Here is a 12,884-nt window from a genome sequence, read left to right as displayed (position 1 = left end):
AGTATACATTAAGAGCAAAGAGACTCTTATCGCCTTTTCTTTTGGGTAAAATCTCCAGCAGGACGTAGTCCTCCCTGCTGCTATCTATGGTATGCTGAATCACTGTGGTGTTACGATGGACTAGCATGGCCGTAAAGACGCTCGATACGCCCCCTCGATCAATTTCTGGTGGTGTAAATGTCTTAAATCCCGGTAATTTAACCGAGCCGCTAGCCTCCTGCAAAGCTATAATGTCCGGCTTACTATCTAGATTTTGTATGTGCAACTGCAGGTTCCCCCGCTTGCGACGGAAGCCCCTGCAGTTCCACTGCCAAACCTCAATTTGCTGGCGAGGGGCCATGGTGAGGCACTAGGTTCACTAACATCGGCTCCTGGCCGACTACGGGAGGCAATCTAGCCTCTAGCATAGCATTTAGGTGTTTAAACATACCCATTACTTGGGTCTGGAAACCCCTTAAGTCATTGGTGAAGGCGTCAAGACGCTCCTCAATCTTGCCTAGTCTGGCTTCGATCTTGTCGACCCGACCTTCCAACCTATCCTGTCTTTCTTCCAGTTTTCCTACTCTCTCTGCAAGGGTAAGCATGTCCCTCCTAAGACTAGTGACTTTAACTACTGGCTGCGGCGTGTCCGCCGCCGAAGTTTCTGCTATTCTCTTCGCATGAGCTCCCTCATCTGCCGGCGGCGGCCTTTTGACCGTCCCCCGATTCTCCACTTCCATAGCTGTACAGTTATCGTCCACGCTAGAAGCGTTCGCCTGCGCCGCTTTCTGTGGGGCGTCCACGCTAGAAGCGTTCGCCTGCGCCGCTTTTTGTGGGGCCTGGGCCAGCGGCGTCTGTACCCTTTCTACTCTGCCGGTTTTAAGCGCGCGTTCCATCTCTGCCATCCTAGCTTCCATCTTTTTGATAGTTTCGGCTTGCTGCAACACCTGCCTTTGTAGCTCCTTCTCTCGAGCAGTCTCATTTTGGGAGCCCGCGTTTGGCCAGCTCACCTTTTTCCTTGTGGCACTGGGACTTCTTCCATGACCGGAACCTTGCCCTCCTCCTTTGCCAGGCTCGGGTCCGGGCAGTGACGGGAAGGAAGCTGACCGGTCCCTTCTCTTGCTATCGCCTCTCGCACCGCTAGATGACCGCTTCCTGGGCCTCGAACGCCGCTCTTCCTTGCCAGTTTGGCTCTTGTCCTTGTTGCTGTGCTGCGAACGCCGCTCTTCCTTGCCAGTTTGGCTCTTGTCCTCGTTGCTGTGCTGCAGACCCGTCGGCTGCTGACGGGCTAGACGAAACTTGCAGTTGCGGCTTCCCGTGCTGTGCGCCCCATGGCACACGATGCAGTCCGGCGTGCAGGTCAGCGACTCTCCGTCCGGTGGTGCAGGATGTTCCTTCCCGCAACGGCGACACAAATTAGTCTTCGGACGATAGCAAACGTCCGCCCGATGTCCCACTCGTCTGCAGTTATAGCAGGTCTCGACTAACTCTCTATACGGGATCACAGCGTACAGACAGTTCCAATAAATAACTTGCCGGGGAACGCGCTTCCCGCCGAAAGTGATCTGAATCGCCTTTGACTTGCCCAAAGGTCTGGCATCCAAAATGTCCATGTCTTCGTTCTTCTTCAAGAATCCTGCGCGAACTTCTGCCAATGGGCATCCGTTGTACGCATTGTAAATTACTCCGCGCACAGAGTTCTCCGGCGCCGCCACGTACGCCGAAACCTCAAGGTCACGACCGCCCAGCTTGAGCGTCTTTACATTCGCATATGCCCCACTACGATTCATACACGGCGTGCTCACCGTCATCGTGTTGTTTGTCTCATTGACCCGCACCAGGTCTTCTTCCACCGCAGTCGCGTTCGTCAGCTCTGCTGCCGCTCTCAAGGCACATCCGAGCTCCCTCGGCGTCACTATACTCAAGTCCCAATTCTTGGGCCGGCACACAACCTTGAAATCCTTGGCTGGCATCTTCAGAAACGGTCCCCGTTTCTTCCACACCGGAGCTTTCCCCCGCTTGACTTGGGCTGCTCCGTGCGTCTGGCGCCCGTCGCTGCCCGCCTGTTTCTCGGTAGGCCTACTCTCGGAGTGATCCCCGTACACAGACTTCTTGAATCGATCTTGCGCCTTCAAAACCCAGGTCCATTCTCCCGCCTCGAACTCTTCGGGCGATATAGATTCTCCCTCAACGGAGTATTCCATTGTATTCAGCCTCGCAAAGGCCCACAACCACAAGTCACAGCCCCGGAGCCCGGTGCCGCAGGCGTCGGCTCGGCCTAATGATTAGGCCTGATTTGCCGCGCCGTGGTCGAGTACAAATCGTGAAAAAACCCCTAAAAGGGGGGAACACTTGCCAAAATATGGTGTCCACAGGTACAGGGCAACTGCCTGCAGACGAGTCCACAAAAAGCAAGTCCAAGGCACAGCGCGTTCCGCCGAAAATCGGTCTCAAGGCGGGAGCTCATGCGGAACACGTCCGCACAGCGTCCGCTCTACAACCCTCGTTCGGCACGGGAGGCGCATAGTGGGTGGCGGATTTCTCCAGCGCTCTGATTGGCGCGCCCGGCGCGCGCTGCTTCGAACGTCAAAACGCTGCATATGACGGCTGCGGCGCTGGTTTGTGGAAACGTTTCCTCTTCACGATGGCTCTCGATCGTCGGCTATCAAATTAATTTGCACCCTAGCTGTAAAGTTATTGAGCCCCCGCATATACAGCACAAACAGTATGAACTGACCATTAGTAGAGCGATTAAGTCGCCGGCGATGCAATCATCCAGCAACAGCGTAGACGCACGCATGCCCCAGCGGCACCTGCTTTCGCCGTCTACTTGGTGTGTTTATGTTAGTATGAGGAGAAGACGGCACGAATTTTTTAAGTACTCCCGAACGTATACATTGAAAGGTAAAGTGTATATATTCATATCTCCCCTGCCTGTGTTCGCGCGTTCACTTCGGTATAGCACTCGCGGCAAAGATGCAGAAGCTGGTCATTAATGTTTTCATCCGAAATTACAGCCTAAACACATTTTACAACACGCCTGTTTTACTGTGAGAAAATAGGCTGCAAAGCATAAACAAACATCCCAAGCATCCTTGGCCGACCATTTACGTGTGGCCGACGTTCGGAAAATGGTCGGCAGCCTACTTAGTCGGCTAGTAAACCACGGCAAGCGGTCGGCCCGGAGGTAGCCGCCAGCCATTTCGGCAAGTAGTTCGCAGCGGCCTTTGGCCCGACTTTTTTGGCGGACTAAATGCCGGGCACGGCGCCAGGTTAATGGCAAGAGTGCGGCAATGCGCTGGCCCGACTGTTGAGGCGGTACATTGAAAAAAAGTTATGAAGAGCACGACTGCTACTTTTTTTTTAAATTTGCCTGTTACTTGGCTTTGGTTTTTCGCGATGTTATGTAATTTGCGCTTAGTATGGAACAAAATGATACATGTTATTCAGTGTAAATGTTTTGTTACATTAATTAATGCTATTGTTTGTTTAACTTGTCGCTCACATTTTTAGTGAACCTTATAGCTGTTAGTAAAATTATTTACCGAGTTCTGATAAACAGCAAGCCACAAGGTGACCGCGATTTCATGTGTAGATCATGTCATTATACTGTTTACTTATTACGAAGCGCAGCTGTAGGTGCTGTAACATCAGTTATATTTTGGCGCACAAGCTCCGTACACCCCATTTAGCCCGTATCACTCACTGAAATGCGTCCGCTATATGGCAAGGCATTTGAGTAGACGCAACTTCTCGTTGTAAGGGAGGAGAAGGCTATTGTGTAAAATAAAAGAAGCGGGCAGAAGAGAAAAAGCACACGGGGGCAGAAATTATGCCACTGGCAAGCCTTGGCCGCGGCGAACGCTCCGGCAGGCAAGCGAAGAGACAAATTCTAAAAACACTACTTCGCAGCAAGAGAAGAGAAATGCGTACACGGAGGGAGACCCGGACGAAACAAAACCGACCTCGCGCTCGGACGTTTTGAAGGAAGGGCGGAAAAGTGGGGGGAAATGGTGGGAAGGGCGGTGCAACTGTGTCACCCCCGCAGCTCGAAAGTTGGTGGCGAGCGTTCCTGACTGGGCGAGAGAAGAGATGTATACACGCCGACTTTGAAGAGAGCATGCAGTTTTGTGGTATTTGATACTATTTTTGAAGGAGCTCTTTTCGAACAAAGTTGTCTTACGATCAAATACATGAAGAAAAAAAAAAACGAAGGAAAATGATTATTGTCCAGGTTATTAATCGCATACTTTTTTTCTCAAAACAGTCTGGTAAAGCTAAGAGCCGCGAGAAAACGGGCCAGCGTCCTTGTCATTTGGTTTTGTTTCTTTGCGTGTGGCCCATTCATCCTCTTTTACGACCTGCCGGGGTGGGACGGGCAGCTCTTTTCATTTCTTTTTTTTTTCGGAAGTCGGAGGGGCGCATTTTCGCAGCTAGCGGTCCGATTCTACACCGGAAACTACCCCCCTCTCCTCCCCCGCTTCTTGTCAACAGTTCTTGGAAGACTCGGCAGCTTGTGCTCGTGGGTGCGTGCGTGCTTTCAAGTTCATTGCAGAAGTGTAGAGCGCGACCAAGAGACGATCTCGAGCGCGCGAGGACGCTGTACGTGCGAACGAAATGTTGGAAATGTAAACGCGTTTTCCAAAGTTGCGCGTTATTAGTTAAAATTACAAGACAGTCAACTTTGTTACCTTCAATAACTAGGCGCTGGACAACCAGACCTCTTTTTCATTCGCATTTATATACTGTCAGGACAAGTGACTGTAGTAGTTTTCAACCGCTGTAACCTTTCAGTAACTCCGCCAAGCCATCCTGAAGTAACGCGCTCCTCCGGCGCGTTTGGACACAAAAAATCGAAGATGCTCCGCTTTTTCTGTTTTTTTTTTGTTCCTTTTTTCTTTTTGCTCAAAGAATGGGAGTGTGGTTTAATAGGAACGAAACAGTTGATTTTTATTTATTTTATTAGTATTTTGCTTTTGTTTTACAGATTGTTTTGAATTATGGCTTCTATATTTTCTTGCTTGTTACTGTCCACTCCTGGTCCGCGAGAGACATATTTTCTCAACGCATCCTGCATATAAATATGAGTTTGAGACCCCTATGTTAGACAGAGTGATTGAAAATTAAGAATATTTATTGAGAGCTACACGAGGTACGCGCAATAAAAGAAGCTAATTGAAAAGAATTCTTTCCCGAAGCAGCTGCCGCAATTTCGGGTTTTTGTTGTGGCTTGCAGACTAATAATATGGAGAACTTTTAGTTTTAAGGCGTGAACATGTATCGGAAGTGATTAAAGCGAATTATCTGTCGTACGTACTAAGCCGAGAGATCGCTTGTAGAATAGCCCTGCATATGGAAGGAATGCTGCATAGGTCCAGAAACTTAAGACTTCTGCTTGAAAAGTACCGGGATAAGAGAGTAGAAACGATCATGACGTCATAGGCGTGAACTTCAACCATTTACATAGCAGGGAACCAAAGAAATCTTATTGATAAACATGGAAATAGCTAAGCACACTGGGACAATAAATAATGTTTCAGTAAAACAGCAAACAGTACCGAACATATAAGGTAGCGGCAAGAAATATATAATGCAGTGAGTTTCTGGTCACACGTTGTATATCAATAATGCGCAGCTGCAACAGGACTCCATCGGGAGCTCTGACCCCCTAACAAATTTCCAGACAGTCGATTGCTCGATCCTTTGTGCTCACACATATACGCGTGAGCCGCAGGCTTGCGTCTTTCAAGACAAGAACCCAGTTCAAATCACTTCGATGTACAAGTGACCTTCCTGAGGTGGATGTGCCGCGTCAACAACCTCCGGATAAAGCTTTGCTCTCCAAGAACTAACAGCTGGCTATATCTAGGTGAGACGCACTAGCATGGGGAACAGTAGACAACGGGGTCACCGAAAGAATACGATCGACCGCGTTCCTATTCTGCCAAATGATCAATCCCACGGACTTCACTACACGTTGTTCGAACGCTTCGCGCGGCCTTCCACTGTGCGACGAAAAAGCTCACGGCGCTAGGCAGCGGAATGTCCGAGGAGCCTTAGAATGTCCAAGCTGCGACGCAGTCCTTAAGGACACGTGTGTGAGACTCGACCTGACCAAAGTTGATACAGTGCGGATCAATATGCCAACTGTAAAGCCTGTTTAATTTGGTGGGGATCGAATACGCCACACTCAGTGCGCCACCGAAAGTCTCTTACAGCATGCGGGAGATTGGGTGCAACAGGCGTCTCCCACTTCGCATACCTTTGGCACATATGCATAGGGGCGCAGAATAGCAGAGCGCTTTGCAGAGATTAGATACTGCTATGGCTATCCATGCTCCGTCTACGAACATCTCCTCTAACTATGCGAACACGTGCGCCTGTTTCCCCTGACCATGCACTACAAACATCTGCCTTCTACTTCCAAGCCAGTATAAAAGTAAGGCAGCCCAACGTAATCTATGTGATCCACTAACTCGGATACCCGATAGCGCACAACAAAGGGCATAATGAAGACAAGGCGGAACCCAAATAGGCGCCACCACCTAGCTATAGTGAAAATATAATCAAAGTAGATTGACTTTGCAAGAGGAATCCACAAGAAAACACGTGCTAAGTCATGCAGGGTCGTATCATTGGGAGGCTGGATCAATAAACAATCAAGGAACACAGATGTGGGAAAGTTGGCACCTGTGTGCACTAGGCTTTATCGGAAGTTTCGCGCATACGTTAATTAGCTATAACTTTAGGATGAACAAGATGTCCGAGATTATTGAGTTAATAGTCTATCCCGACATCGGCACGAAGCCGTGTGTGACGCATGCACGTACGCACGCACGCACTTACGCACGTCTGCAGTCGCACAGAGTAAATTGTTCCACGACCTTACACAGTGGTACGATGGAATAGTTAATAATATTTGAAAGAAGGAAATAAAAATTTGGGGGACGCTCAAGCTTCCCCTTAACATTCGACGGGATACAACGCCTTCTCATTCTTCTCTCTATCTCTTTATTTCGGTGGACAACCGCAGTTAATTGTAAATTGGTTATAGGAAAGTAAAGGCGCAGCATCTGTCACAGATCCCGGTGGGAACCTGGACCGCATCTCCATATTTACTACCACATTCCGAATATTTCAGACAAAACCCGACGGTACTCAAGCGAAAACCGGGTTAGCGAGGTGGCTTTTGGACCAAATGAGCTGTAACGCTTCGCATATATACATATATGCTGCACTCTCGATAGACGAAACTCGAGTATATTGCCGACATGAGGATAAATGGAACAGCTTGGGACAAATATTTGCCCGCCTCAGTTAAAACACGGGGATTAGGAAAGCTTTATTCCTTATATATCAATATGCCGAGGCCGACTGTCTTTATCTAGAACACAAATGTGGTCCTAATAGTTTTCAAATAAAAATGAAAAGCACGCAAAGAGCCGATCGCCCGGACGATTCGCCTGTCGAACGTATACTTCCTGCGAACACAAGCATTGTGCAAGAAGTAACCTTTGGTTCTTTTGAGAAAATTCAAAGGGATTGCGTTTTGAGAATCCCGCGCAACATGACGAGGATCGATCGGCTCCTGCACCAGTGGCGGTCTACATTGTTAAATTCTTCAACGTCAGCCTCACACGCAGAAATATGGTATGAAATGCCAGAATATATATAAAGTTCCTCGAATCCCCTTTTCCCCAGCCGCGTATTCACTGCTGCTATAATATATCATTAAATAACATTGTGCATATCAAAGTAAAGTCTCCTGCAATACAGCAGGTTTCCCCTCTACGTTCCATGAGGCAGTCGGCTTAGCAGGAGAAAATTGGAAAATTCGTATCATTGAAACAGCTATTTTTATGCAACATTGAGTTATACCGCGTGCATGATATATATTGACACTATATCATTTGAGCCTGCTGATAGAATTATACATTGCGCAACAGAAGGTGAAATTAACTGTTATTTATACATATTTTGAAATAAAGCTTTAACCGCGCGCTAATTGAGCCGCGGCGGGTACGGTACACTCTGTAGTTGATTGCGAGTTGTCATGAACTTATGCTTGAATTTGTGAACTGGTAGGCGCTGATTGTCTGTTTGAAGCATACTTAATACTAAGTGCCTAAGATTTGCGCGGTAACTGCTATGAACCTACGATTGTAATTGTCCATTTTTTTTTATGGTTAAATGGTAACCTCTGAATTTAAACAACCTCATCATAAAGTTAACCTATAACGTAACCTTAAGCAAACCCACGGTAAACCGAAGAGATCACGTGCCTTTAAGGTTTATATGTTAACCGTCAATTACTTTTGCCAGTGCCCTCGAAACCTATAAATCCTAAACGCCCTTAAATTCGTTTCGCAGCCTCCGTGAGTTTACATTTCGTACGGGGTCAAGAAAAGAGGCGGTGAGCTTTTATGAGCTTTCATCCGGATCCGGTGCACTTTGCCCTGCGACCTTCTACTGATTTTCATGCATCCCTAAAACAAATGGACAAAATATATTTTTGTCAGAAACTTGCAGCAGTTACTATGTGGTTCAGTCGGTATTTACCAGCTTGAGCTCGAGGTCACGGGCTTTAGTCGAGCTGCAGAAGCCGCATTATGATGGAAACCAAACGCGAAAACGGAAATGTGGTTTGCGATTAATATGACAGCCCGAGGGGTTCTAAATAACCCACGTACTGCTTTGGGAAGTATAAATCCGCATGGACTATGTAATCTCTGCAAAAGCACTCATAATATACAGTGTTCTGCAACTTAACCGTCTTGGAAAAGTTTCCAAGACGGTTCCGATAAAATTGCTGAACACTATATACGTAGCCAGGTCTTGCTATTTTGGCTAAATGAAGCTGCAGGTGTTCTACTGCCCCACACTTCGTTTATGTGGAAGATATTCGGTTAAAAGAACATTACATACATTCACTCCAAGCCATATTTTTTTCATGCAAAGAACTACAGCCGCTGGTATCAAGACGGGGGCTCTACAGAAGCCGTAGAAAAAGGAAAAGAAAAGAAAAGAAACTACCTCGACGCTTCTTGAACGACGAGGGAGGGGGGGGGGGGGCGTGAAAAAGAAAGAAAACTGCTTCTCGCTGCGCGGGACCCGCTGCCCGCTATCGGTCCATCTCTTCTCCCTGCGGCAAAGCGGAAAGAACCACAGGGAGGCGAAAGGCATCGAGGCGCCCAACCGCGGGGGGCGACAGGAATGCCGAAGCAGAGAGAAATAGCGGCGAAAAAAAAAAAAAAGAATTGCATGCACCGCACACAGGAGACTCTCCCTGCTTTTGTAGCTTCTCTCCCCCCCCCCTCCTCCCTTCTTGAGGTCACGTGGCCAAAAGGCGGGAAAACACATCCCGCGCGAGCTAAGATGCGCGGCACCACTCAGTCGACGGCCAGCCTCCGTGAGTCCGTGTGGGCGCGCGCGATGCCTACTGCCTAATTTTATCGTCCGCTTTTATTTAGCGCAAATTCAATCTGTCTCAACCTCCTGCAGCAGTCAGCGTTTGAAAAGAACAGCCCACATATGCAGCTGATGATTGCAGCCGCTCTGTACAGATTCTTCGTGCCGAAGTTCACCAAAACATGCGTAAGTACATGATCTTTCGGTCTTGATCAGAGGAGCTTTTTGCTAGATTCGATATTATACTGAACATAATAATGTATTGTTTTGGAGCATATGTTCGTCTTGTTATATACTCCTTGCATCTTTCTTCATATATATATATATATATATATATATATATATATAATTGGTGTGGGCGCTGAACGCGCAGGAAGACTTGCTGAGCCGTTTGGAAACAAGGCTGCGGCTGGCTGCGGTGGCAGAATTGGCTCATTTTGCTGCAGTCTGGGTCCTTGGGTATCTCCTGTCCCAAAATGCTCGCCTTTTAATATGGAGGGACACTCACTATACCGATCAGGTAAGTCCAATTAGCACATATTTTGTTCAATACGACAATATACTGCAACTGTTTCTGGATCGCGTATATATGTGCGCATCTTATTACTACGTATTTTTTTTTTATTTTTATAATCGATGTGTGCGCATTTCGCTCTGATTGCGCAGGAAGACGTGCTGAGCCGACTTGGAAACGATGCTGCGGCGGTGGAATTAGCTCTTTTCGCTGCAGTCCGAGGTCCGATCTCCTCTGCCCCAAAACGCCCGTCTTTCACTTCTTCACATCGAAGTGCATGCACTGACATGTATACCGACCAGGTAAGTCAAATTATCACTGATTTTCTTCTATACGATAATGTACTGCAACTAATTATGTATTGTTTTGACATTTATGTGCATCTTGTTACTGTAAATGCATATTTTGTAATTGGTGTGCGCGCCTTGCGCTGATCGTGCAGGGAGGCGATATCAGCTGATCTGGAAACTGGCTTCGACAGTGGAAGCTCGTTTCGCCGAAGCCCGAAGTCCTTGGTCTCCTCTACACTAAAACGCTGGTCTTTCGCTGCTTCATGGCGGTGCACTTGCCGGACAGGTATTAGCGCTGATTTTGTTCTATCCGACTCACATCGATGGGACGCATGCAACCCAGTTAAATGTCAAATGCTATCACTGATATAAATATTGCAGCACCCCTCGCCATAGGAGCGATCAGAAGCTGTACTAGCATCATCGCTACTGCCAAGCAAGCTCGTGCCAGGACTGAGTACAAGATTTATGCCGTGTTTATTATTATTATTATTTTTTCTGCTGTAATGATGTATATACGTGAAAATTGATGATTGAGTGATGCGGTATGCTGGCAAGGTAAGTGAGCCAGTGCGTTCATTTTGTGGATTTTGGAATTATATATGTGATGCACACAGATCTGAGCCGTTTCACATTGATTTTGCTCTGTGCGCTTGCTTTCTGGGCAAGCAGTTGTATTTTCATCGTGCGGATTATTTCCTGGTGCTTACATGCTCATGAGGTGTTCAGCTAACTTGTTTCAAGCTTTAAAAATTTAGAACGGGTTCTATAAGCTTCTAAGAGTTGGGCTGTCTAAATAGCCGTCTTGGCTGATGAGACAATTTTTAAAATAATGCTCGGTTGTTAAATAACGAAAATAAATCAGATGACTTATCGTTAAATATCCGGTCGCTTTTGCTGTAAAAGTTCCATCTAGTTTGAGAAAATTAAGCTATATTCTACGGAATAAACTTATTGTAGGTTTCATGTAAATATCGCGGAAACTGTTTGTTCAGCCGCGTTGGAATCCCTCATACGCGCTCTATGACAAGCGCGGACACTTGGTTTTGCTAGAACTATTAAATTGCAGCATTAGCATGCAAGAACGCGCTTCGGGAGGATAAGGTTTGAGTGCGCTACGGTTGCAAATTGCAACATCATGACTCCAGCAAAACAAAGTGATCGCGCCTTTCTCGCGGATTCACGGATCCTGATTACCTATTGCGGCTTTGCGCTAATGCGTTTTCAGTAGGGTCGCATGAAGTCAAGCGCATAAAATATATTGGTGTGATAGTGCAGTTGGTGGCAGTGAGCAGACATTATTTTTTCTACCTTTTCACCCTATATTTGCCTGCAATGTAAAAGTAGGCGAAAAGGAAATGTTTAATTAAAACACTTTTCTTCATACAGCTGACCAAGATGGAACCTGCCGCAGATCCGACCAGTCGCAGACATCAAGTGATCGACAGGCTGCCAAAAGAAGGAGACCAAGCCTCAAGCCCATCTTCCATATGTGGCACACGCGCAGTCATATATCCACGCTTATTAAAAAGCAAATCGCGAGCTTTTTCTGAACGCTGTTGACAAATACATTTTTCACCAAATATTGCAGCTTTTGTTTCTTCATGGCATCAGAAAAGCTACTGCTTTTCTTGATGCATTTGTATGTGCTACCCCGTTATATATGCATGGGCCACGATATATTAAATGCATGGCATGATACCTGCACGAGGGGCGATGCCGGCCACTAACCGGCGTCGGGAAGCAACCGGCCGACGTACGGTCTTTCGTCAGCAAAATGCTAGGGCAGACGAGCGGCCGACCATTCAGTAACGCTGGCAGACGGCAGGCCCACGTGCGGCAGGTGGTCGATCACGTCGGGCCAAAAGGTCGGGCCGTAGTCGATTGCCGAAAATCGGCCGACGTTAGGTCAGTGTCAATCCCCGACGCCGGCCCTCATTCGGGTGCCGAAGGTCGGCCGGCCACTTTTCGGTCGGCGAGAAAGGTCGGCCCTACCTTTTGCCACACACTTTTTTTTGCTTGGGATGCACATCATTTGTAACATGTACAGAAGCACTGTTTTCCGTGCGGTTCTCCCCGGTGGTAGCAATTTCTTAGTGGCGTACATTTCGCCACGTAATCCTCATTTCTGGCTGCAACATACAGCTGTGGTGTTGCATATGAGATGCATTTGCACGCAGATATAGTGTCGAGGTTCATGACAGTAACAAATGTTTAAAAGAGCATGGAATTATTTGTTATGGTATCCATGTCATAGCAAATGATTCAAACAGTGCATGTTCAAATTATCTCTAAAATTCAATGTGTTTACTTCTTCAAAGACATTTAAAATAGCTGCTCAACTAGTTTATTTGTATTCAGTTTGCTTTTCAGCACTATTCATATTTGATTCAGCAGCAAGACTATGCTATTCATAATCAGTTTGGTTGGCAAAACTACAATTCGCATGCCCCCCAGTACGTAATACTAGTTTCTCCATCTCTGTGCTCAGTGCTGCCTATATTAATAAGTGCCTTCATGTCAAGTGCAGCATACACTTCCTTTTCTTGACCTATGCCATTTGGTCTTCCTAGGTTTCATGTGTGTGCACTGCTTTTGTCATTTCAGACACAGAAAGTAGCAAATGAAATCTGGCGATTGAGTGTTAACATGCAACACAGCTCAAGCTACTCAGCTGCGGCATGTACTGAAAA

The 12,884-nt window shown here is 47.1% G+C and overlaps 1 long non-coding RNA gene across 1 annotated transcript; it reads left to right on the top strand.

Moving 5' to 3' along the window:
- Positions 1-4,437: 4,437 nt before the first annotated feature.
- LOC146182924 (uncharacterized) lies at positions 4,438-11,750 on the top strand. The gene is made up of 5 exons (XR_014708445.1): positions 4,438-4,607; positions 9,761-9,907; positions 10,054-10,203; positions 10,344-10,477; positions 11,581-11,750. It is a non-coding gene; the product is annotated as an uncharacterized LOC146182924 (long non-coding RNA).
- The last annotated feature ends 1,134 nt before the right edge of the window (positions 11,751-12,884 follow it).

Source organism: Amblyomma maculatum, chromosome 7 (assembly GCF_055883805.1).
Source record: "Amblyomma maculatum isolate TAMU_Amacu chromosome 7, ASM5588380v1, whole genome shotgun sequence".
Taxonomy (NCBI): domain Eukaryota; kingdom Metazoa; phylum Arthropoda; class Arachnida; order Ixodida; family Ixodidae; genus Amblyomma; species Amblyomma maculatum.
Note: the sequence above shows the minus strand (reverse complement) of the source record. Positions and strands in the feature narration are given on the sequence as shown.